At 46.1% G+C, this 25,383-nt stretch overlaps 1 protein-coding gene and 1 long non-coding RNA gene across 7 annotated transcripts in view; one reads left to right on the forward strand and one right to left on the reverse strand.

Annotated features, from left to right (window-relative positions):
* sox5 (SRY-box transcription factor 5) overlaps nt 1-25,383 on the forward strand; it is a 471,378-nt gene that overhangs the window by 95,870 nt on the left and 350,125 nt on the right. Inside the window, exon 1 of one of the 6 annotated variants that reach the window (XM_038811027.1) lies at nt 14,794-14,811. The exons of 4 other annotated variants lie outside the window; for them this stretch is intronic. The gene's annotated coding sequence lies outside the window, so the exon portion shown is untranslated. Of the gene's footprint in view, nt 1-14,793; nt 14,812-22,737; nt 22,761-25,383 lie in introns of those variants that run through there. One more of the 6 variants, XM_038811030.1, reaches the window with a different exon arrangement.
* Nucleotides 343-24,136, reverse strand: LOC119973270. The gene is made up of 3 exons (XR_005462265.1): nt 23,900-24,136; nt 22,940-23,097; nt 343-579 (listed from the first exon to the last, which is right to left on the reverse strand). It is a non-coding gene; the product is annotated as an uncharacterized LOC119973270 (long non-coding RNA).

Below are 25,383 nucleotides of genomic sequence, written 5' to 3' on the forward strand. Positions count from 1 at the left end.
CACTCTCCATGTGGAGTTTGCACATTCTCTCCGTGTTTGCGTGGGTTTCGCCCCCACAACCCAAAGATGTGCACAGTAGGTGCGCTGGCTACGCTAAATTCATCCTTAATTGGAAAAAATGAATTGGATGCACTAAATCTTTTTAAAAGCAGCGCCTCACACCCTATCCTCCAGCTCCACCCCCAACTCCTCTTCCCACGTAGCCTTCACCCCTTGCACAGACACTGCCTGTTCTGCCATTATCCAGCCAATCCCCGTCATGTCTCCTTCTCCGCCCCTGCCAGTGACAAAACCCGCTCCAACAGAAGAATGACCAGTTAATCTAAGTTCTCCTTGAATACTACATTGGGATTTTAAACAATCCACCTCAAACACAGAGCAGGTAGACAGGGTTTGATTTATGTTTTTACCGCCCCGTTGCAGGGGAGCAAGACCGGAAAATGCGTTGAAAAGTCCTTTGACTTTAGCGAGCCTGGAAAATCCCACCAGTTGGAGGGGCCGTCAAGTCCCACTCGTAGTAGATGCCTGGTGTTAACTGCTCTGGTGGCGGGCCTTGCATGCAACAGTTCTTAATGGAGTCTGTAAATGAAGTTGAAATTTTAAATTTCTCATCCATGTGTTTCAAATCCCTTCATGGACACAATCCACCCTTTTGCAGTAAATTCTTCCAGTCTTACAATTCACCAAGAACACGGCGTTCCTCAATTCTGACCTCCTGTGCACCCTAACGTCCATCATCTGCCCACTGCCGGTCATCTGGGCCCTAAGCTGTAAATTTCCCTCGCTTTTAGCTGCCCTCTCCTTCATTAAGATTCTCCTTAAAACTTCAGTCACTTCTCCTAATGTCTCCTTATTTGGTTCGGTGTCGCCTTCAGCCTGACTATGCTCCTGCGTTGCTTTTTGGGATATTTTTCAACATTATATATTATATCAATGAAAAAAAATGTTGGAGTTGGAAGACACTGTGCTTCAAATTTGATGTTTTGGCCAATAGGAGCTCACTCCCATGCTTCCTTTCCTCCAGAATTTGAACAGTGGGCAGGATTTAGTCTTCACAGCCGAGGACCCAGCAACCAGCCCAAAAGCAAGGGCGACCACTTTTCGGCAGTGTGCGGGACACAATGTCTCATCTTGTCAGAACAACCAGCTAATTGACTGTCCCTGGTAAGGGATTTCTTTGGAGGCGAGGATAGGGTAGCAACTGCATCCCAGCAAGGAGTCAGCGCCGTCAAGAAAGGGACTAGGGAAGAGGAGAAGCCTTGGAGAAAAGAAAATTAAGAAAGAAAACCTCCTAACTCAACACGGTAACAGTAGCAGATAGAGGCGAGCCAGCTCTTCTGATAGTTTTGTACACAATAATTATTATTTAAGTGCATGTTCCAAGTAACAACATTTTGGACGACTCAAACAGGAAGAGGAAAGGACTGGGTGAAATTGCCAAAAAAGCCAAAATCTTGAGGAAGCTTTCAAAGTTGGGGAGAGACTCAGGCTTGTGTAAGGCGGCACGGTAGCACAGTGGTCAGCATTGTTGCTTCACAGCTCCAGGGTGCAATGCTCGATTCCCGGCTTGGATCACTGTCTGTGCGGAGTCTGCACGTTAAAACAAAGAACAAAGAAAAGTACAGCACAAGGACAGGCCCTTCGGCCCTCCAAGCCTGTGCCAACCATGCTGCCCGTCTTAACTAAAATCTTCTCCACTTCCAGGGTCCATATCCCTCTATTCCCATCCTATTCATGTATTTGTCAAGATGCCCCTTAAACATCACTATCGTCCCTGCTTCCACCACCTCCTCCGGCAGCGAGTTCCAGATTACCACTACCCTCTGTGTAAAAAACTTGCCTCGTATATCTCCTCTAAACCTTGCCCCTTGCACCTTAAAGCTATGCCCCCTAGTAATTGACCCCTCTACCCTGGGAAAAAGCCTCTGACTATCCACTCTATGCCCCTCATAATTTTGTAGACCCCTATCAGGTCGCCCCTCAACCTCCGTCATTCCAGTGAGAACAAACCAAGTTTATTCAACCGCTCCTCATAGCTCATGAGCTCCATACCAGGCAACATCCTGGTAAATCTCTTCTGCACCCTCTCTAAAGCCTCCACATCCTTCTGGTAGTGTGGTGACCAGAATTGAACACTATACTCCAAGTGTGGCCGAACGTAGGTTAGAACATAGAACAGTACAGCACAGAACAGGCCCTTCGGCCCTCGATGTTGTCCTCCCCGAGCCATGGTCATCCTACTCAAACCCACGTATCCACCCTATACCCATAACCCAACAACCCCCCCCCTTAACCTTACTTTTTAGGACACTACGGGCAATTTAGCATGGCCAATCCACCTAACCCGCACATCTTTGGACTGTGGGAGGAAACCGGAGCACCCGGAGGAAACCCACGCACGCATGGGGAGGACGTGCAGACTCCACACAGACAGTGACCCAAGCCGGAAATCGAACCTGGGACCCTGGAGCTGTGAAGCATTTATGCTAACCACCATGCTACCGTGCTACCCGTGCTGTTCTATACAGCTGCAACATGACTTGCCAATTCTTATATTCAATGCCCCGGCCAATGAAGGCAAGCATGCCGTATGCCTTCTTGACTACCTTCTCCATCTGTGTTGCCCCTTTCAGTGACCTGTGGACCTGTACACCTAGATCTCTCTGACTGTCAATACTCTTGAGGGTTCTACCATTCACTGTATATTCCCTACCTGTATGAGACCTTCCAAAATGCATTACCTCACATTTGTCCGGATTAAACTCCATCTGCCATCTCTCAACCCAAGTCTCAAAACAATCTAAATCCTGCTGTGTGCTCTGACAGTCCTCATCGCTATCCGCAATTCCACCAACCTTTGTGTCACCTGCGTGGGTTTCCTCTGCGTGCTCCGGTTTCCTCCCACAGTCCAAAGATATCCAGGTTAGGTGGATTCGCCATGCTAAATTGCCCTTAGTGTCCAAAAATATTAGCTAGGTTTACTGGGTTATGGGGATAAAGTGGAGGTGTGGGCTTAAGTAGGGTGCTCTTTCCAAGGCTGGTGCAGACGCGATGGGCTGAATGGCCTCCTTCTGCACTGTAAATTCTATATTCCTATGATGAGACCTACAGAGTGAATTCCATCACAAATTGGTTGAAGGCTTTCATTGTTTTGTTTTATAAATTTAGTGTGCCCAATTCATTTTTTTCTCCAATTAAGGGGCAATTTAGCGTGTTCAATCCACCTACCTTGCGTATCTTTGGGTTGTGGGGGTGAAACCCATGTAAACACGGGGAGAATGTGCAAACTCCACACAGACAGTGACCCAGAGTTGAGGTCAAACCTGGGACCTCAGCGCCGTGAGGCAGCAGGGCTAGCCCACTGTGCCACACTGCTGCCGTAAGGTTTCATTGTTGATCAGAGCACTGGTTGGATGGCGATTGGACCAGAGGTGTAAAGGTAGTGGAGAGTGGGGATGGGGGCAGGGGAGACACATACTGAGAGTCAATGTTGAAAAAGATTTCTTAAACAAAGAGGGGTAAGGTGTCACAGTTGTGTGCTGTAGGCTTGATGGACCAGCTGGTTTTTAGCTGTCCTTCAATTTAATTTGTTCATAAGACAACGGCGAGACTTGAAAATAAGGCCAAAGATTTTTAAACCAAGTTGCCAGAATCTGGAAATAAAATAACTTTCTGGAAGAAAGCTTTTGGTTTGTTGTGTAAAACCCACTGGTTCAACTGACATCCTCTAGGGAAGGAAACTTGCTGTCCTCATCTCATCTGGCCCACACGGTATGTGACTCCAGCCCATACCAATGTAGTTGACTCTTAATTGCCCTCTTCAATGACTTGGTGAGCCACTCAGTTGTATCAAACGGCGACATTGAATAAGGCACGGCCATCGGCTTTTCAAGGGACTGACAATAAATGTTGGTCGTGCCAACAATACCTACATCCTGAGATTGGATTTTCAAGGATCCTATGTTACTATTTAAAGGGCAATGAGAGAGCAAATTAGCTATTTCTTTATAATGATGGCTACACTCAAAATAACTTACTTTGGCTATAAAGTGGTACACCTGAGGATGTGAAATATGCTGTATAAATGCCAGTTCTTCCTTAGTGCAATTCTGTCTCTTTAAGACCTCTGGAAATAGGGCTCTAGATGCATAGATGTCATGTACTGTATATGCAGACCTTTTAGAGTGGCAGAAATACTCCTACTTATTTTTATAATGAAAAGGTTGGCAAGTGTGCATTTATGTTACAATGTGCTTGTTCAGAGCTGATTATTCTGTATGCAAATGGCCATTCTATGGCTCCCACTTAATCATTACAATGGTGTCAGGGATTACTTTACCTTTTTTTGAGAGGAGAAAATTGCAAACACTTGGTTTGCAATGTAACAGATGTCACCCAGAAAGTTTCAATCAAGGTTAGGGGGACGGTTCAGGTGACAGAACTGTCAATCACATCTCTTTCTGTTCTGTTTCATTTTGACTGTTTTAACTCCAGACAGTCGAAAGGAGTAGATGCACTTATCTAAAAACAATAATTATTATAGATACTGATTAGAAATGAGTCAGTGATAAAAAAAACCTCAGTGTATTCTGAAGCATATCGTGGAGGAAACAATGCAGTCGCGAATGACAGGTCTGTCTGATAATTAGTACACGTATTTTTGTGGGGCTGTTCCCACTTTGACACTGTCTGTAAACACTAGAGGAGCTTTTTATAGAGGTGCCAGTGGGACATGAGAACCACGAGTTGCTGAGGTGCAGGCCTCACCCAACCAGCTTGAAACAGATAGAGTGGAAAGAAGGAGCTAACTTGCATGCATGCCCAAAATGCTTTGCACTTCGTAAAATACCCGTACAGCTCAATAACTGTTTCAATGTAAGGAACCCAAAAGGCAATTTGCAAACAGCAATATCCCACAGACAACAATGAGATAAACAGCCATAAATCTGTTGTGGTATTGTTCGTCAATGTTGGTTAAGAGATTAGTGTTGGTTAGGCCACCAGGGAAATCTCTTAGCTCTTCTTCATTTATTCCCAGCATCAATGAGGACAGATAGGACAACAGTTTCCCATTGTGAAGACAGCACCACTGACAATGCAGTATTCCCTCAATACTGCACTGAGATATCAGGCGATACTTTGTGTTCAGGTCTCTGGACTCGGAGGCAAACCCACAGGCATGTGATTCACAGGAGAGGGTGGTGCAAACTGAGCCATGGGTCGTTCAGAATGTCCTGGTAAAAGCAGGCCTTTCTTTTAATGCAAGTCTGCAATTCTAAGTAGAGTTAGTCGATGGCTATGTGAGATCCACACTTCAAACACCAAGTTAAGAGCACCTCTTTCAGGGAGAAGCTATTAGATTTGTTAGGTTAGCAACTAGGGAGGGGGGGGGGAGGAATGGCATGGTGGTTAGCACTGTTGCTTCACAGCGCCGAGGACCCGGGTTCAATCCCAACCCTAGGTCACTGTACATGTGGAATTTGCACATTCTCCCCGTGTCTGTGTGGGTCTCATCCCTGCAACCCAAAGATGTGCAGGGTAGGTGGATTGGCCACGCTAAATTGCCCCTTAATTGGGAAAAAAATTAAACAATGGTTAGGAACTGGTAGATGATAGAAGACCAAGGTGCATTTAGCTCACGTTCTAACACCCTGCTACTTGCATGATACGTTGAGAATGAAGTTGTTGACTAATCACAGCAACAATATCTACCAATTAATCTATAACTGACCCAGGCATGAGATGAAGAAAACCCCATTGGTGGAAATCATTTGAAGTCATAGATCCAATGGCACCTGCTACACGTATCACATATCATATGTCAAATTACCCATATGTTCTATCGCAAAAGGTTACTTTATCAAATAAATCTATATTTGTTTTTATAAATTTATAGTGCCCAATTCTTTTTTTTAAATTAAGGGGCAATTTTGCGTGGTCAATCCACCTACCTGCACATCTTTGGGTTGTGGGGGTGAGACCCACGTAGACACGAGGAGAATGTGCAAACTCCATATGAACAGTGACCCAGGGCCGGGATCCACCCCGCGTCTTCGGTGCCGTGAGGCAGCAGTGCTAACCACTGTGCTACTGTGCCACTAATGCAAAGAAATCTACATAATTTACTTTTGAATCAATCAATATAAACTGTTCCCACCATCTCTGTATGAAACCTGTTCCATCGTTTGACCACTCACACCTTGAAAATTGTTGCCGTAGGTTTGTTTTCATAGAATCATAGAATTTACAATGAAGAAGGAGGCCATTTGGCCCAGCGAGCCTGCACCGCCCCTTGGACAGAGCACAAAGCCCACACCTCTACCCTATCCCCGTAACCCCACCCAACCTTTTTAAACACTAAGGGCAATTTAGCATGGCCAATCCACTGAACCTGCTCACCTTTTGAAGTTATGATGTTATGCCTACCATCACCCCACCCTTCTACCCCTTCACCTTCACCTCAAGCACAGGCATTGGTTCTCCTGTTCATGCAATCATTTGTTCACAGAATCTCTACAGTGCAGAAGGAGGCCATTTGGCCCATCGAGTCTGCACAACCCCCCAACAGAGCACCCTACCTAGCTCCTCTCCCTCACCTAACCTGCACATATTTTGGAGACTAAGGGGTAATTTACCATGGCCAATGCATCTAACCTGCACATCTTTGGACTGTGGGAGCAAGCCGGAGTACCTGGAGAAAACCCACACAGACACAGGAAGAACGGGCAAAGTCCACAGTCAACCAAGGCCGGAATCGAACCCAGAACCCTGTTGCTGTGAAGCAACAGTGCTAACTACTGTGCCACCGTGCTTCCTTTTTTCTAGTCTCTTTAGTATGTTAAAAGCTTTTAAAAAACATTTAGAGTACCCAATTCATTTTTTACAATGAATGGGCAATTTAGCGTGTCCAATCCACCTAGCCTGCACATCTATGTGTTGTGGGGGCGAAACCCACGCAAACATGGGGAGAATGTGCAAACTCCACATGGACAGTGACCCAGTGCCGGGATCGAACCTGGGACCTTGGCGCGGTGGGACAGCAGGGCTAACCACTGAGCCACCGTACTGCCCTAGCATGTTAAAAGCTGCTCGATCCATTGAGTAACATTCCTGCCTCTCTCGCGTGCCTGTGAGTTTAAGCTGCAAACAAAGACCCAACCCATTTAATATAGACCAAAAGGCCCTTGCAAAACTAGAGGTGTTCCGATCCATCATGGAGGTGAAATTTAAAACCAATGTCCTGCCTATTCAATCTAGTTTGTTCAAATGGATGCCATGTCCTTGAAAGAGCAGAGTCTTCCCAATATTCTTGCTGAAATTGTCCTTTCAGCAAGTGACATTAAAAATGCAGGAATTACTGATCAACCTTGCTTTAATTGAATGATGGGACAGGCTGAGTGGGCTAAATGACCTACTCCTGTTCCTGTATTCCGAAGGTTTTTCACCTCCTGAATGTTTGTGTGATATTGCTCCTTCAAATGGTGCCACATTTTGCTTAACAGCGGACCTGCCAATTTAAAAGTAATTCATTGTTTGGAGAGCTTTGAGTTGTTTTGACGTGATGAGGTACTGCATAAATGCAAATATTATTACTTTTATTTAAGAAAAGCCAGAAGATGGGAAAAGGCCATTTTGCATGTCAAAGCATATTCCTCGAGCATCCCTACTGTTCCATCGAGCAAACAGCATCATTTTGAACATTACTAATGCTTTTGCTTCAACCACCCGCGTGGCAAATTTGCTCTAAACATTATATGTAATGGATGGAAATTACTCTGTTTTTTGCTGTAAAAAAATGGGCTAAAATGGTTGGGTGAAATTCCTGTGTTCGTTATTGTAAGAAGTTCATTGTTAACCTGCTGACAGCAAGCACCAGCAGACTATCCAACAATGAGGGACAGGGCAGCCAAGTATAATCTCTCCGTAGCCAATGTCCATTCATGCGTGATCGCAACATAGTGATATGAACAGATGAATTAAGAGCAGGTGTAAGCCGGGAGTTGGAGCCCTTCCCAATTTTCCCTACCCTAACCTCGGTGTGGGGGGGGGAGTGGGTTCGGCAACGAGGGGGTCGTGACTAATTGGGCCACAATGCTGCTCGTTCACGTGAGACTGACTAACCGAACATGCCTTTCCAGAGTTTGTGACTGGGATATGGCTCTTTTGCAAACTTAGTTCAGTTCCAGCATGTTTGGATGAGATGGTTGTGAGTTCAATTCCCACATCGTGGACTGGAGTAACTAATCTTGGCTGACACTTCAGTACCTCAGTGCCGTAATTTAAAAAAAAATTTAGAGTACTCAATTCTTTTTTTCACTTAAGGGGCAATTTTAGCATGTACTAACCACTGTGCCACCGTGCTGCCCATCTCAATGCAGTACTGAGTGAGTGCTGTAGTAGTGTAGTTACCATTTTTCAGATGAGACATTAGAACTGAGACTCTGTCCTCCCTCTCAGGTACTATTCACAATAAATGTTCCGGGGGGGGGGGGGGGGGGGGGGGGGGGTGGGGGGGGGGGGGGAGATTTCACTATCATCCAGCAACACTAAAAGTGTTTCATCCATTATTTAACCCATTCATGACGGCACGGTGGCACAGTGGTTAGCACTGCTGCCTCACGGTGCCGAGGAGGACCCGGGTTCAATCCCGGCCTTGGGTCACTGTTCATGTGGAGTTTGCACATTCTCCCCGTGTTGGCATAGGTCTCACCCCCACAACCCAAAGTTGTGCAGGCTAGTTGGATTGGCCACGCTAAATTGCCCCTTAATTTGGAAAAAATAAATAATTTGGTACTCTAAATTTATTTTTAAAATAATTCAACCCAATCCTGTTTGTGGGATTTGTGGGATCTTGCTATATGCATTTCAACTATCGCATTTCCCTATGTTATGCCAGTAACTGCACTTTAAAATTGACTATGAAGTGACCTGTGGGTTTCCTGTGCAACACAAGTTCTTTCTTTTCTGGGAACCATCCTTTCTCTTTGATGCCCACAATGTTCCAATATGTACTGAGAGCCAGGGGGCATGTATTTATCACCACTAAACTTTGTCCATGCTTCCCAGATGTTGAAGGTGGCAAGTCACTTCCAGTTTCTATCTCCATTGCTTCAATTCTATTCAATGGGAAATGGAGTTTCCCCCAGGAGGGAACTGGAGAGCTCACCACAGGAAACTGTTGCTATAGATGGAAAATCAAAGACTTGGAGCCTATGTTCCCTCTAAGCTGGGTGGTCACCCGCAGTGCATGGGACAAACAGGCTATGTACAGCTAAGGAATATTTGAGACAACTCTGCTCAGCACTCACAAATTCCCACAGTGCTCTCTTTGTCTGTGCCATCCACAGCCGATTTTCCATCCAATGTACAGTGCTGTATCAACAAGGGGATGAATAGTTATTGGGCTAGGCAGGAATGTGGGGTTGAAGTTACAATCAGATCAGCCATGATCTTATTGAATGGCAATGCAGGCAGGAGGGGCTGAGTGGCCTAATTCTGCTACTAATGGGCGGCACGGTAGCACAGTGGGTAGCTCTGTTGCTTCACAGCTCCAGGGTCCGAAGTTCGATTCCCGGCTTGGGTCACTGTATGTGTGGAGTCCATATGTTCTCCCCGTGTCTGTGTGGGTTTCCTCCAGGTGCTCTGGTTTCCTCCCACAAGTCCAGAAAGATGTACTTGTTAGGTGAATGAGATTATCTGAATTCTCCCTCTGTGTACCGGAATGTGGCGACAAGGGGCTTTTCACAGTAACTTCATTGGAGTGGTAATATAAGCCTACTTGTGACAATGATTATTATTATTATTAATTCATATGTGCGTCTGTTCATATCTTCATCTGTGTTGAATTTAATTTATCAAGTATCATCCCAGCTACATAACTGACTGAACGTCTTCTGTAACCTTTTTGCATCAGCCTCTTTCCCCATTGCTCTCAACATTTTGTGGAGGATCATCAAATATCATAAGCTTGAATTTAGTTCTAACATTTATGCCATTATTGCTGATTAGATACAACAGGAAATGATTGGAACTGCATCATCGGTCCTTTACTGTCGCTGCATCAGAACTCTGGAGCTCCCTCCCTAAAAGCACTGTGGGTGTACTTACACCACATGGACTGCAGCGGTTCAAGAAGACAGCTCACCTCCTCAAGGGCAATTAAGGATGGGCAACAAATGCTGGCCTAGCCAGCGACACCCACATCCCATTAATGAATAAACAAACAAGACTCACATAAGTGTATATGTTCACATTGCCAATGGTCAAGTTTGGACAATGGGTGAGTTTGTACACAGTTCATTAAACACACTGGATCATGGAATGGTTTCTCTTCGATGACTGAGATTCACAAAACTATGCTAGGTAAGCAGATATAGAGATATGGAGAAAAGGTATAAAAATGGGGCTGAGCTGCGATCGAATACTGTACTCGTGTTTCTATGTTTGTTTAAACCTGTGGTCTCTCAGAAGAGATTAAGGTACAGAATACTTGACTATGCAGATCATTGAATTTCTGTTAGTCGCATAACCTAACAAAGTAGACTGACCCTCCCTGTTTTATAAACATGACTTAATGTATAAGGCTTTGGCAATAAGAACAATGTACTCAGAAATCCTGCTTTGCGCTGGCAAGGTAAGGATGAAGATTTTTCCAATATCTACTGAAGGCAGGGTTGGATTGACCCATAATGAACTGACCAAGAGGTACAGCTGCATGAAGAGCCTCAGAGCCATTGGAAAACTTTGGAAGGTCTAAAAATAATTTGCCATGAGTGGCAAGGGGGTCATTTATTATATAATAAGGACTAAAGAACTCCAAATAAGACGCATGTGTTTACAACCACAATAAGCAACAGTAGGACAAATATTCAGAGGTTTTATTCTCTCGAATCAGAAGGGAAGAGGAGTTTGCAATTATATATATTTTTTAAATTTAGAGTACCAATTCTTTTTTTTTCCAATTAATGGGGCAATTTAGTGTGGCCAATCCACCTAACTTGCACATCTTTGAGTGTGAGGGTGAAACCCAAGCTGACACAGGGAGGATATACAAATTCCACACAGACAGTGACCCGGGGCTGGGATCAAACCAAGGTCCTTAGCGCCAGTTTCTCACCAAGAGCCAGCAGTGCTAACCACTGCACCACCATGCCGCCCATGAGGGATTTGCAATTAGAAGCTATTGAATAATCAAGGTATTTTAAGGACTGGCATTATATAATCACAGATATAGGTTGAGAGGTGGTAGATTTAGAACTGAGATGAGGAGGAACTACTTCTCGCAGAGAGTGGTGAATTTGTGGAACTCGCTGCCCCATAGAGCGATGGAGTCTGAATAATTAAATGGTTTCAAGAAGGAGATAGATATATTTCTGATTTTAAAAACTGGTTAAAGGGATAGGGAGCTGGATTTGAGATCAGCCATGATCTGATTGAATGGCGGAGCAGGCTCAAAGGGCTGAACTGCCTACTTCTGCTCCTAATTCCTACGTTCCTATTATGGGTCCAGATTTTGCAGTAAAAGTAATGGAAAGGTAATCAGTATTCCCGGTATTAAGGAGCAAATTGGATGGAAGCTACTGACATCTACACATATGCAGTTAAAGCTTTGCTATGATGGTTTCTCACCAAGAGACTCAATGATCAAATGTATTAAAGGTACTTACAAACTGGATACCCATTAACATGCCAGCAAAGTTAACACTTGTCCACTCATGTGTAAGTGAGTTTTAACAGTGTGATTAACCTTAATTACTGCCAAGCAACTGCTCCAGCGCTGAAATTTTATTTTATAAATAAATTTAGTGTACCCAATTCAGTTTTTCCAATTAAGGAGAAGTTTAACGTGGCCAATCCACCGACCCTGCACATCTTTGGGTTGTGGGGGCGAAACCCATGCAAACACAGGGAGAATGTGCAAACTCCACACGGACAGTGACCCAGAGCCGGGATTTGACCTGGGACCTCGGCACCATGAGGCAGCAATGTTAACCACTGTGCCACCGTGCTGCTCTTGAAATTTTATTTTGAAGACATGGTCTCATTTCTTCAGAACATGTGTATTAGAGACGTTAAAAAATTTAAAAATGTAAATGTTTTCTTTCTGACTCTTACATCTCTTTTTCCTTGATCTCATTTTTATTTTCCTCTTAAGTTCCATAAGTGATTTTATATTGAATTAAATAGTCTCACTCATAGTTCCAGGTTTAGACTCTGCGTGGCTCACTAAGGATTCTTCAATCTGTTTAGACAAGTCTCTAATCCTATGTAGGTAGTACTGTGCCTTTTTGACTCTCTAATTTCTGCAGGTTGCGATGCAAAAAGTCCACAGAAAATCTGTGGGAAAGTGTGCCCACTGTCTGTCTTTGCTGTCTGTAAAATGTGACCCATTGTCTGTGGCATTTTTTCTATTCCTTCACAGTACGTTGATGTCATTGGTGAGGCCAATATTTGTTGCCCTTCCCTAGTTCTCCTTGAACAAAATGGCTTGCTAGGCCATGATGATGATGTATTGAGAGTCAATTATAGGCCAAAGCAGGTGAGGATAGCAGATTTCCTCCTATAAAGGGCACATAGTGAACCAGATGGGCCCGGGACTGAGAGTAGCTTTATATTGCAGATTTATAAATTGAATTTATACTCCACCAGTGGGATTCGAAACCACATCCCCCAGGACATTAGCTTGGGCCTCTGGATCACTAGTCAAGTAACATTACCACTAGCATCCCCGTAGGTGTTTTATAGGTACTTCATCATTCCTAATACAGTTAGTATAAAGTCTAAAACATGTTGGTATTAGCAGCAACAAGGCTCATACTGGGAGCAGCAGAAACGGTTTAATGACTGACTGAAAACCTTGGAGTTTCACTGGTTGATTCAATATGGTATGGTACTGGGCTGTGTAGATGATAAGAGTCCCTAGCTTATTCATTGGTGCACATCTGATATCAACCAGGGTGACGTGGGGTAATTGCAGTTGGGTTCAGAGTTACTGGGTCAGGGATGTGAAACTGACCAGGGTTCTTGATTACTATTCAATTTTCTTCTCAAGATGCATGTCTTTGAATATCAGATGAGAACATCATTGGATTTGGTTGTCAAATAGGCGTAGTCAAGTTGCTAAATAAATACGATGCAGGTCATGATGAATAAATCTGGGTTGAACAGTGATGACATACCACTTCGTGAAATATTGAAGAGTTATTTTCCTCCAAGGGGTCAAAGCCCAGCGTGAGTCATAGAATTCCTACAGTGCAGAAGGAGGCCATTTGGCGCATCGGGTCTGCACCGACCCTCTGAAAGAGCACCCTACCTAGGCCCACCCTCCAACCCCACTTTTTAAAACAAATTTAAAGTACCCAATTCTTAGGGCAGCACGGTGGTGCAGTGGGTTAGCACTGCAGCCTCATGGCGCCGAGGTCCCAGGTTTGATCCCGGCCCTGGGTCACTGTCCGTGTGGAGTTTGCAAATTCTCCCCGTGTTTGTGTGGGTTTCGCCCCCACAACCCAAAAATATGCAGGCTAGGTGGATTGCCCATGTTAAATTGCTCCTTAATTGGAAAAAATGAATTGTGTACTCTAAATTTATGTTTTTTTAAAAGTACCCAATTCTTTTTTTTAACCAATTAAGGGGCAATTTAGCGTGGCCAATTCACCTACCCTACACATCTTTGGGTTGTGGGGGTGAGACCCATGCAAACACGGGGAGAATGTGCAAACTCCACATGGACAGTGACCCGAGGCCAACATTGAACCCGAGTCCTCGGCGCTGGGAGGCAGCAGCGCTAACCATTGTGCCACCATGCCATTGCCTTGGAAAGGAGAGATTATGCCTGGTGACTGATAAGTGGCTGAAAAGACACACAGTTGTGTACAACTTTGGTGTGTGTAAAACTGAAGTTGAGAAGAGTGCACTTTGGCACCATCCCTTCGAATTAATAACATCAAATCCTAACAGGTGGTTCCCTAAGTTACCAGCAAAGTTACACTACCTCCTCCTGATGTACTTTTATTCACATCTGAACAAGGGATATTTCCTCATGGTTTCCATGCTGACTCCCTCATCTTCACTGTCTCTGAACTCAAAAACTTGGAACTCCCCTCCCTAACAGCATTGCGGGTGTACCTACGCCCCAGGAAATTCAGAAGTTCAAGAAGGCAGCTCACCACCACCTTCTCAAGGGCAACTAGGGATGGGCAATCAATGTTGGCCCAGCCAGCAACGCCTCCATCCTGTAAATTATTTTTTTTAAATGCTGTGTGTGTGCAGGATCCAATCACTGAAGAGCTGGCTCCTTTCTGTGAACCTAAGTGACAGGGTAAGCTGAATAGGTTACATGGCCTTTTCTCAGTCTACTGCCGCTTTCGTCTGTGCATGTTCAGATTATGCAATTTGCACTCACTGACGTTAGTGCACTTTGCCAGCCTCTCATGTTGACGTGCAAATGCCAGGCTACAGAGCAGATATTTCTTCCTGCGGCACAGAGTTTTGTATTTTACCCTGCATATTCGCCTTTTTAGCTGTCGCTGTTTCTTGACCTCTTTCATTTGTTCCAATGATCTGTTTGTTAGATTGATATTCTTTTATATAGCTTCTGTTTTGTTTACTGGCCCTCTTGTTCTATCTCACTGGATCCTCTGTACCTCTTGACTGCAGCCCCACATGTGTCCTCCAGCCATTAGTCAGCTGTCCAACAGCTATTGATATTCTGCATGCTGTTGTTTGACATAAAACTTAATTGTAATTGTTAGAAATTAACTGAGTACTCTCCAGATCAATAGCAGCATTGTGCCTTGAGTCAGCTTTCATAAGGTAAGCTTTCAAGCAAATTGTTTACTTAAAGCATTTGAAACTAGTAACAGATGGAGTGCCAGACATAATGGACATCTTAGTAATAACTCCTTTCATGAGTGCCCAATTAAATGAAGGAAATAAACTAAAATGAATGATTATATTTAAAATCACCGTACATGTGTAAACAAAATGCATTGTACAGTATAGTTATATGTCAAGTTTATACCTTTGTTCTCGTTGTGCAGTCGCTTTTTATTTGGGGATGGAGCTAGGGCCCCTTTTCCTGCCTCTACTTGAAGCCTCTACCCATGTTTGCAATTTGACCAAAACACACAGGATTAGCATAATCCAAGATTTATAGAATTGGCTAATTGAACAACAATAGCACAATCTAGTCACTGACACTTAAAAGCTATTGGCATTTATAGATCACAATCAAACCTTCCTTGGACAGGTAAATTGGGCACCACGTGTAGTTTATGTAACCATTTGATAACAGCTAAAGAATTTGTCTTGTGTGACGACATTGATTAGGTCCTTTGGATGCCACAGGAAGGTTTGTATGACAGGATTAGAAGGCGTTAGTTGACTGGGACAAAAGAACAACAGATTTGGTGTTTCAGCGTGTTTGTTTAGTGTTCCACTATATCCTATTTAAAGTCTTGTCTGGGCAGTCACTGCACTCTTTACTCTACCCGTACTGATGAATGCAAATACCGTTTGTCCTTTACGGATACATCACCATCACAACTTGTCCTGTCAGCACATAAATTTACAAAATCATACCACAGTACATTTCATATCCAAAGTTTCCAGTCTCTGCAATCTCACTCTTTTCCTGAAAACAAATGTGGTCTGGAGTTAACGGGAACAAACTTTTCATTAAAGCCCACTCAAAACATTTCCAGCGGACTTGCTGTTTGGGTGATAGATTCTGCCTGTTTGACACTGTCTCTCCAAGTCCCATTCACACTGCAGTTGCGGATTCTGGGTTGTTCTGATTTTCCTGCTGTTGCAAGTTTAAAACTTAAAATAGTGTAACTGTCCTAGTCGTGTCATACTTCTGCTGTTAAAAACTTGCCCCAACCTGGCACATGTTTAAAATTGGCACCGAACTGAGATTGTATCATATTTCCTAATCTCCCTCACCAGTCCCGAAGTCCTCTTGCTACTTTCCATTTCAGCCTATACATTTCAACAAAATTACACACCGGTAGATGATTTAACTTACAAATAAAGGCTGATAATGTTAATGTCATGTCTTCAGGATTGCATAATCCTCCCTCTGTTTTGTTAATGTGCCCCTGAATATCTCAGTACAGTAGCTTGTGACCTCAAGTAATAAGTAATTAGCTGTAGTCCACTTGGGACCACAGGAATCTCTCTCTGTGAGAGAGAGAGACAACTGGTTATATTTAGCCTGAAGCACGCTACTCCACAAGCATGGGGCAAGGCAAGGAGACAGACCGCCATCAACCACTGCAACCAATACAGGAAGTGAGCCCATGTCATTGGTCTCATTCGGCTTCACGCTCAAGCCATCTAGCCAACTGAGCTAACCAAAGTCTAGTCGGCCACTAATAGCCTGATTCAAATTCCTTTTTCTTTTTGCTCTTTTGAATGAGCAGTGGACTGTAATCTGATGCCATCAGACGCATACCTTGATCGGGAGGGTATGCCCCTCCGGGATAGACCGGCATGAGCTTGATGAGTCTGAACAAGATCAACCCGAGCTGGATCAGCCTGAGCTAGATCACTGCCCATTCAGTAGCGAGCATTCTGAATTTGCATCCAATCCAATCTAGCGTGCAAAAAAAAAGCAACAAGAAAAGGAAGAATTTCATTTTTTAACACCTTTCACAATTTTGGGCTGTCACAAAGCTCTTTACAGCGAATGGAGTACTTGTGAGGTGATGTTACTGTTGTAATGTAGGAAATACATCAAGCAATTTGTGCACAGCAGGGCCCCACAAAGAGCAATAAGACATATGAACAGATAATCTCTATCAATGGAGTAGGTTGATGATGGCCTGCTCAAGGAGGAGAACTTGCTCTCCATTAAACCTTGGAGTCTTTTACAAGAACTGACATGGCCTCAGTTTAACATTTCAGTTGAAAATCAGGGCCTCACTTAGTACTGTGGTGTCATCATATATTTTATGCTCACATCTCTGGTGGGGGGGGGGGGGGGTGGCATGGAAGAGAGACTTGAAGTCACAAGTTTCTGATTCAGAGGAAAGAGTGTTACCACTGAACCACAGCACTAGGGGCTTCTAACTGCAGAATGGGAATGGATTGCCAAGCACAGTAGCATTCTTCAGCTCCGTTGTAAAGCAATTTGCAATTCGAACTGTGGTCTGTGCCTCACTGCTCTCTGCGGATGAAAGTTAGCAGTCACCATAAACCCATGAGGTGATGATTGGTGTGCCAAGTTGGTATAATTACTCTTAAGTGACTCTAGCTTCTTGTAAAGTGCAAGGCCCACACAATTGACTTTGTGAGGAAAGTCAGTCTTTTTGTAATTGATTTGAAATACTATTCACGCACTGCTTTTTAATTCAGACACATCCTAAATTACAAAGCAATTTGGGTTTGAATAGTCCATAGTTCCTTCAATGATTATAAAATTCTGAGGTTCAAACCCGTGTCATTCCTGGAAATGTGGTTGAAGGGGACAATGGATTGAGTGGCGGGTGATGAAACTTTATCACACATTCGTGGCTGTTTTTTTCAGAGAGCACACTGCGCTCCTCCCGTTACGTCGCAATTGCAAAGTTAAGTGTAGACGTGTGTTTAATGTACAGCTGTTAAGTGGGAAATCATGACTTGCTTCCTCGAATATGTAAAACAAAATAAAATTAATTTGCAACCGCGAGAGGCAGGATTCTGCATCATTCTCTAGTCAATTTAGATCACATCAACTTGAATTAACTTGACCTCTTTGTTTAGTTCGGAGCGCTATTATTCATTCTGTAGTGACTTAATTTGATCATGCTTAACATTTGATGGTATCTCATAATACTTGGCGCATATATACCAATCGGCCAACTGATAAGTATCTATTTAAGCCTTACTTTATTTAATGCATGCAAACCAAACCAAATTCATCGGATGCCAATGCTACCAATTGTATTCACTTTTTTTTGGCGGGGAGGAGGGGACCAGTTATTGTGCTAAATGTTTAAAAACATGCACGCTACCTCACTGCTGCTGAATATTTTCTCCCATCTCTTTCAGTAGGGGAATTCTATTGCAGAAAGACCCGCCCCCCAGCAACAAGTTCAATAAATAAACATGTTGGTTGTGGGGAGGTATGGGGTAGGGGTAGGGGGGGGGGGGGGGGGGGGGGGGGAGGCTGCATTTTACGAACTGGTGGGAATTGTACCGCGAAATAAAAGGGAGTATTTGTTTTCGGAGGCTGCATGGGACAAGCCTGAACATCAGTCGGAAACCCAGTTCAGTCAGGAAACTCTTCATTAGCGCTTCCCACACGTGCTGGCCAGATGTGCCCAGAAAGGATGAATTGAGTAGAGTGTAGGTAATAATCTGCCTTTGTTTGGCTGATATTGTTTTAAAAGATTGGCTGTGGGGCTGCCGATTTCGAAGGATGTCTGCACTCCCATCGCTGAACCTCCAGCTCCCATTAGCCCGCAATCATTTTCAAATCTTACTTTTCATTTGCAGTTGCGTGGATGAAGATCAAAAAAAAAGAAACATATATTTATATATATATCAGCCCGGACCCATTAAACACAGGGAAGAAGATAGATAATGTTAATTAATCTACATTTTAAATAGTAATTATGTCATCCCCCGAGACAACGAAACAGATCAAATTAAAAATTAAAATGTGACTCAATCTTCAGCAATATGAAATTGTGATTAGCCACCTTTTTGCCTCTGCTTTGCAGAACGTTTGAGGCAGTCAAGAGGCTAGCTGTGCCAGGGTGCAGGGGATGTGGGAGGTGGAGGGGGTGCGGGGGGGAAGGGGGTGTGTGAGGTGGGGGGGATGCGGGAGGGGATGTGGGAGGTGGAGGGGATGTGGGAGGTGGAGGGGGTGCGGGAGGGGATGTGGGAGGTGGAGGGGGTGGGGGGGGGGGGGGGGGTGTGGGAGGTGGAGGGGGTGCGGGAGGGGATGTGGCAGGTGGAGGGGGTGCGGGAGGGGATGTGGGAGGTGGGGGGGATGCGGGAGGGGGTGAGGGAGATGCAGGGGATGTGGGAGGTGGAGGGGGTGCGGGAGGGGGCGTGGGGGGGGGCGGGAGGGGGTGTGGGGGTGCAGGGGATGTGGGAGGTGGCGGGGGTATGGGAGGTGGAGGGGGTGTGGGAGGTGGAGGGGATGTGGGAGGTGGTGGGGGTATGAGAGGTGGAGGGGGTGTGGGAGGTGCAGAGGATGTGGGAGGTGGAGGGGTGTGGGAGTTGGAGGGGGTGTGGGGAGGTGGAGGGGGTGTGGGAGGTGGAAGGGATGTGGGAGGTGGAGGGGATGTGGGAGGGGGTGTGGGAGGTGCAGAGGATGTGGGAGGTGCAGGGGGTGTGGGAGGTGGAGGGGATGTGGGAGGTGGAGAGGATGTAGGATGTGGAGGGGGTGCGGGAGGTGGAGGGGGTGTGGGAGGTGGAGGGGGTGTGGGAGGGGAAGGGGGTGTGGGAGGTGCAGAGGATGTGGGAGGTGGAGGGGGTGTGGGAGGTGGACGGGATGTGGGAGGTGGAGGGGATGTGGGAGGTGGAGGGGGTGTGGGAGGTGTGCAGAGGATGTGGGAGGTGGAGGGGGTGTGGGAGGTGGACGGGATGTGGGAGGTGGAGGGGGTGTGGGAGGTGGAGGGGGTGTAGGAAGTGCGGGGGGTGTGGGAGGTGGAGGGGGTGTGGCAGGTGGAGGGCGATGTGGGAGGTGGAGGGGATGTAGGATGTGGGGGGGGGGTGCGGGAGGTGGAGGAGGAAGGGGGGAGGTGGGGAGGAGGGGTCTCGGGAGGGGGGTGTGGGAGGTGGGCAGGGTCTGTAGGAGGTGAGGAGGGTTGCGGGAGTGTCGAGAGTATGTGCGGGAGGGGGTGTGGGCAGGTGGAGGGGGTGTGGGAGGTGGAGGGGGTTGGAGGTGGAGGGGTGGGGGTGGGGGTGTGGGAGGTGGAGGGGGTGTGGGAGGGGTGGAGGGTGGGGGGGTGGGGTGGAGGGATGTGGGAAGGGGTGTGGAAGGGGGGGTGGGAGGTGGAGGGGATGTTGGGGGGGGGGGGGGTGGGGGTTGGGGGATGGTGGGGGAGGGGTGTGGGAGGGGGTGTGGAGGACAGAGAGGTTGTGGAGGGATGTGGGAGGGTGGAGGGGTTGTGCGAGGGTGGAGGGGTTGTGCGAGGGTGGAGGGGTTGTGCGAGGGTGGAGGAGGTGTGAAGAGTGTAAGGGTTGTGCGAGGGTGAAGGGGTTGTGCGAGGGTGGAGGGGTGTGGGAGGGTGGCGGGGTGTGGGAGGGTGGAGGGTGTGGGAGGCTGAGGGGTGTGGGATGGTGGAGGGGATGGGCAAGGTGGAGGAGTGGGGAAGGGTGGAGGGGTGGGGAAGGATGGAGGGGTGGGGAAGGGTGAAGGGGTGGGGAAGGTGTGGGAGGGGTGGGGAAGGGTGTGGGATGGGGTGGGGAAGTGTGTGGGAGGGTGGGTGAAGGCGGTGTGGGAGGGATGGGGAAGGGTACAAGAGGTGGGGGAAGGGTGAGGGATGCGGAAGGGTGGGAGGGTGGAGGGGTTGTGGAGGGTGGATGGTGTGGGAAGGTGGAGGGGTGGGTAAGGCTGGAGTTGGGTGTCCGGAAGTGGAGGGTTTGTGGGAGGTGGAGGGGTTGTGGTGGGTAGAGAGGTTGTGGGGTGTGGAAGAGTTGTGGGAGGCTGCAGGGCTTTGGGAGGTGGGTGTGGGAGGGTGGAGGGGTGTGGGGGCGGGTGGAGGGATGTGGGAGGTGGTGTGGGAGGGGGAAGGGGTGTGCAAGGTGGGGGCTGTGGGAGGTTGTAGGGGTGTAGTAGGCAGGTACGGAGGGGATGTGATAGGGGGTTTGTGAGAGGGTGGATCGGTGGGGGAGGGTCGGTGTGGCGTAGTGGGGGAGCAAATATTGGAAAAACTCAGTGGGTCAGGCAGCGCCTAAGGAGAGAGAGACAAGAGTTAACATTTCGAGTCCATGTGACTCTTCCTAGCATCCTGGGTAGCCGAGCCATTTGTAGTCGGAGGCAATTAGTTCAGGTGACTAGACCTAAAGCTGTGGAATTCCCCAGTCAAATGTTGACAACACCGAGGATGATGGATGTTTGCATCGACAAGTGCTTGTGCCATTTCCCAAAGCAAAAACTTTCCCTTCTTGTCAAAGAGTCTTTACAGCTCTGAAAGAGACCCCTTCGGCCCATCGTGTCTGTGGCGGCGATCAAACACCTATCTATTGGAACCCCATGTTCCAGTACTTGGTCGTGGCCTTGTATGCTGTGGCATCTCAAGCATTCACCTGAATGCTCCTTAAATGTTGTGAGGTGTTTCAACCCATCCCAGCACACCAATCTCCCCTGACAGTTTGAACTACGACCGCAAGCTCTAAAACTATGCAAACATTTTGGATAGAGAAATCATTTTCACATCATTATTTAAAAACATTTTTTTTTGCTTGCAAATCTGCGGGGAATATCTTCCATTATCCGTTAGTCATCTGCACTAATTAAGTTTCTACTTGAAGTAAGGTAGAATCTGTTAGAAATTAACACTGTGCAGTCTTCCAGGTTTCATCACCATGCTACAATGGGTAGCTTTCAAAACGTACATATGGTCCTCCTTCTGAGGAATTGATTAAGTGAGTCCGGATGAAATTCAAATCCTTTGATTTGACCTTTGCCTGGCCTGAGAGGTTGCAATTCACATAACAATTTCCCTTTGTTCTTTGTTACAGTTATTAATCCAAGCATGAGGCATCGAATTAAATCAGGGTAATGCGCAGTTACAATCTCTAAATTCACAGCCCCGACTGTTTGTGTCGTTTTTAATTAAAGCAGAAATGATAGCATGCTGATGTTGGAGCCTTCCTTGCTCATCACAGGAGGGAAAGGCTAAATGGGCAGGATGAGATTAGTCCAAGGTTCCACTTAATTGTTTCTCCCCCCCCCCCCCCCCCCCCCCCCCCCCCCCCCCCCCCCCCCCCCCCCTCTCCTTCTCTCTCTCTTTTAATAAGGCTGTGAGTGAACATGTTAATTCTAGGCTGTGGCACAGCCTGATCAAGGACAGCAATTCAGTCCATTGCTTCTGATGGCTTTAGAGGTCAGTACATTTTGAGGCCTCTGTCGTTTATTAGATGTGGTGGGGTGGAGGGGGGAACGAGGAATGTTTCCTCCACAGCCCTCCCCCCCCCTCCCCACACACACACACGCCCTCCCCACACACACACCCCCGCCCTCCCCCACACACACACCCGCCACAAGCTCTTTTACCATTCCCAGTGGTGCTGTTTGATGTGATAAAAGAGAAAAGTGTTGTCTAACACTCGGAAGGCTGGTTAATTTGCGCTAACCAGGTGAAAACAAATGCGGTGCATCATATTTCATCAGCAATCCTGCTTAGCTTGGCCCTTAATTACAAAGTGCTCCAAGCCCCATTCAATGGAAGCAGGGCAATTAGGCCCAAGACAATGCCATTGCCCACCTTCACTTGTATTGAAAATTACCTTTTTTGGGGGGGGGGGGGGGGCAGGAGGGGGGCTTGAACTGCTCCATCAGGAGTGCAGGGTTCGGCGCTGATACATTTCTGACTACTCTGTACACCATAAGCAGAATGGAGATCATTATGTCCTCCTGTATTTGAGTCATTTTTATTTAAGATGTCAAACAATAGGCTGTTGATTGGAGGGACAGGAGCCGAACAATAAACTTCTGTGTCACATAATAGACCACCATTTGCAAGCTCCGCTTCAGAAGGGCCCTCTTTATTGTTTTTTTTGGTACAAAAAATGGATCTCAGGAGGAGGAATATTTTGCTGAGGTATGTCATTATTTTGCAAATTTCTATTATCTCATCATGTTGTCTTCATTGTAAATTGCAGCTAATTAGGAACCCAGCTAGAGCAAGGGCTTTGAGCCTCGCTTTTTTTTTGAAAGGAACACACAGATTACCACATTACAAGAGAGGAAGGAGTAGAAAAAGGAGATTAATCTGGTTACCTTGGCAACCCTCGCTTCCATCTGTGAAGAACAATACATTTTTGTTTCCTTGGTTCAGTTCAAATCTGTTTTGTTTAGGAAAAAAACGTGGCCTCTGTAACAATGCTGAATTCTGTCTGCCTGGCTTTACTGGGTGCAGTTTCTCTGTAAGTTAGGATCTGGAGGGAATAGAAAGATGAAAGGCAAGAGTTTGAGCGCTGTCAAAGGTCGTGACCTTGCTGCACAAAGCCACCAGTTTTACTCCCAAATCCCTTCTCCTGAAAAGCTCTTAATGAAATAATATACTATGGATTTGAACACCTTGTCGTCTTTATTATATAACAAGGACTCGACGTTTTGAATTAAGTTCCCCCCCCCCCCCCCCCCCATTGTGCCTTCGTTCAGTCAGGCTGAGATCTTTACAGTGGGATTAGTTTTGAATCTGGTAAACTTTCACTTTTAAAGTAATTTCCTACTTCATCCGGCGCGTGAATGTTTTCCTTTAAGACTCGACGAACCCACGGAGTTGAGTCGAGCGGAGGGTTACCTGAAATGTGAACGTGGTTCAATTTCAGGGCAACAGCTGATTGTGCCACCGGTTCCCTCACAACCTGTCAGCCACCGGCTTAGAGCCCCACTGGTGCCATCCTTTGACAGGCTGCCTAGGTGGCCTTAACCATTCCCTTGCCAGTTGCGCACCCACCTCCCGATGCATGGAGAGGCTTGGTCAATTTCAGCGCTGTGCGGTACAGGGACCCGGTTTGTTAAGAAACTGGGATTCGCCTCGGACGCCGTGCACGCGCATTTTGTTGCCAAATGCAACGATTATTTTTTCGCTTGTTTCGTTCGCCATCCAAAATAGTGCGACTTCGTTTTTAAAAAAAATTCTTTCAAAGCTCCACTCCGTCAGTCCCAAAGGCAAACGGCTCACGGGAACAGCTGGGTAAACTTCATGCAGCTATTGTCTTCACTTCCTCCTACCTGCACCGGTTGGGGGGTACACCACCTCCTCCTCCGTTAGTATAGCGAGAAGCAGGCAGGATTTATCCTGGTCTGTCTAGTTCCTGTTCCTCCCGCGGTGGAATTTAAATACAATACATCAGAGTTGGCCGTCCAAACGCAAAGGCAAACTGAGTTTCAGCCACAGTATTTTCTGTAAACAATAAGACACTGGTAGCTTCTTGTGTGTTAAATGTTTCAGTTTAACACTGTCATCACTTTCATCGGTTCGACTGGGTGCAGATCAACTTTGGCTGCACTTTCTGTCCAGTAATACATTTGACCGGCACAAGGAGAGAATGCAATTTGCTAATATTAATAATCTCTCAGTTGTGAAACAAACAGATTTGTTCCACGGGTGCACGGACAGATTTGACCGGGAGCGGGACTATTAAATAGTCCGTTTTTAAACAATTGTATATTTATTGGGTAGGAAGGTTAAATGCAAAAAACTGTCTGGGCTGATGTGTGTGTTTTCTTGTGCATGCGTGTATGTACATTTGAGTGCATGTTTGTGTGTCCGCATGTGTATATGCGAACACGGGTGTGCATTTACGTTTTTTTTGGACATTTCAGTTTTCCCGGAGAATGTTGTCGATGGACAATGAACGCTTTTATCTCCACTGGCAGCAGTAACCGTAGCCCCACTGACCAAGAATAGTCAAATGTCTGTCGAATCTCTTCCCCGTAATTGGAAAAGATTTCACTCATACACTTTGTAATGGCTGGCTTGACTTCATGGAGCACAAACGAAAGGGAAAGGAATGTTTTGACTTTGACATAATAAATATTTTCCTGATAAACATGGGGGCAGCGGGTATACAAGTGATGACTGCTGCCGAGCAAGATGGAAACTGGAAGTCTTGTCTGGTTATTGCCACAAGTTAGCCGAGGCAATGCGCTGCGGTGTTGGCCCTGTGCTCTCAAAGACCCTTAATGTTGCCCAGCTGCAAGGCAAAAAGTCTGGATTAAAAAATTTTTTTTTTTTAGCGTACTCAGTGCCAGCATGGACATGGGTTACAGAGACTATTGAAGCATTGTCTGTTCGACTTCCCAGAATAGCCCAGTTAATCATTTTGGCTTTAAAGGGAATTTCCTCATGGAATTCTCTCCAGAAAAAAAATCTAATCAACTGACCTGTAGAATCCAACAATAAAAGGGCCTTTTTATTTTGGGCGGGCTGTATACTGTAGCCTTTTGTGCAGGGTAAAGCTTCTCAGTAGGAGTGGATAGTTGGGTCTGTGTGTTGTGTGTGCGTGTTATGTGTACAGCCTTGTGTGCACTTCTAACCAGATGCTGGATTACATTGGCTAGTTTAGCCTCAGTGTGTATATCATCTGATGTCAGGTTCCATTACCTGATTACCTCAGTTCCCCAGTCAGATTGGATCTAGATAAGTCCTGATATTATGACTCCTCTACGTTGAAAGTGGAATCTCTCTCTCTCTCTCTCTTTCTTGCTATTCT

Source organism: Scyliorhinus canicula, chromosome 11 (assembly GCF_902713615.1).
Source record: "Scyliorhinus canicula chromosome 11, sScyCan1.1, whole genome shotgun sequence".
NCBI classification, from domain to species: Eukaryota; Metazoa; Chordata; class Chondrichthyes; order Carcharhiniformes; family Scyliorhinidae; genus Scyliorhinus; species Scyliorhinus canicula.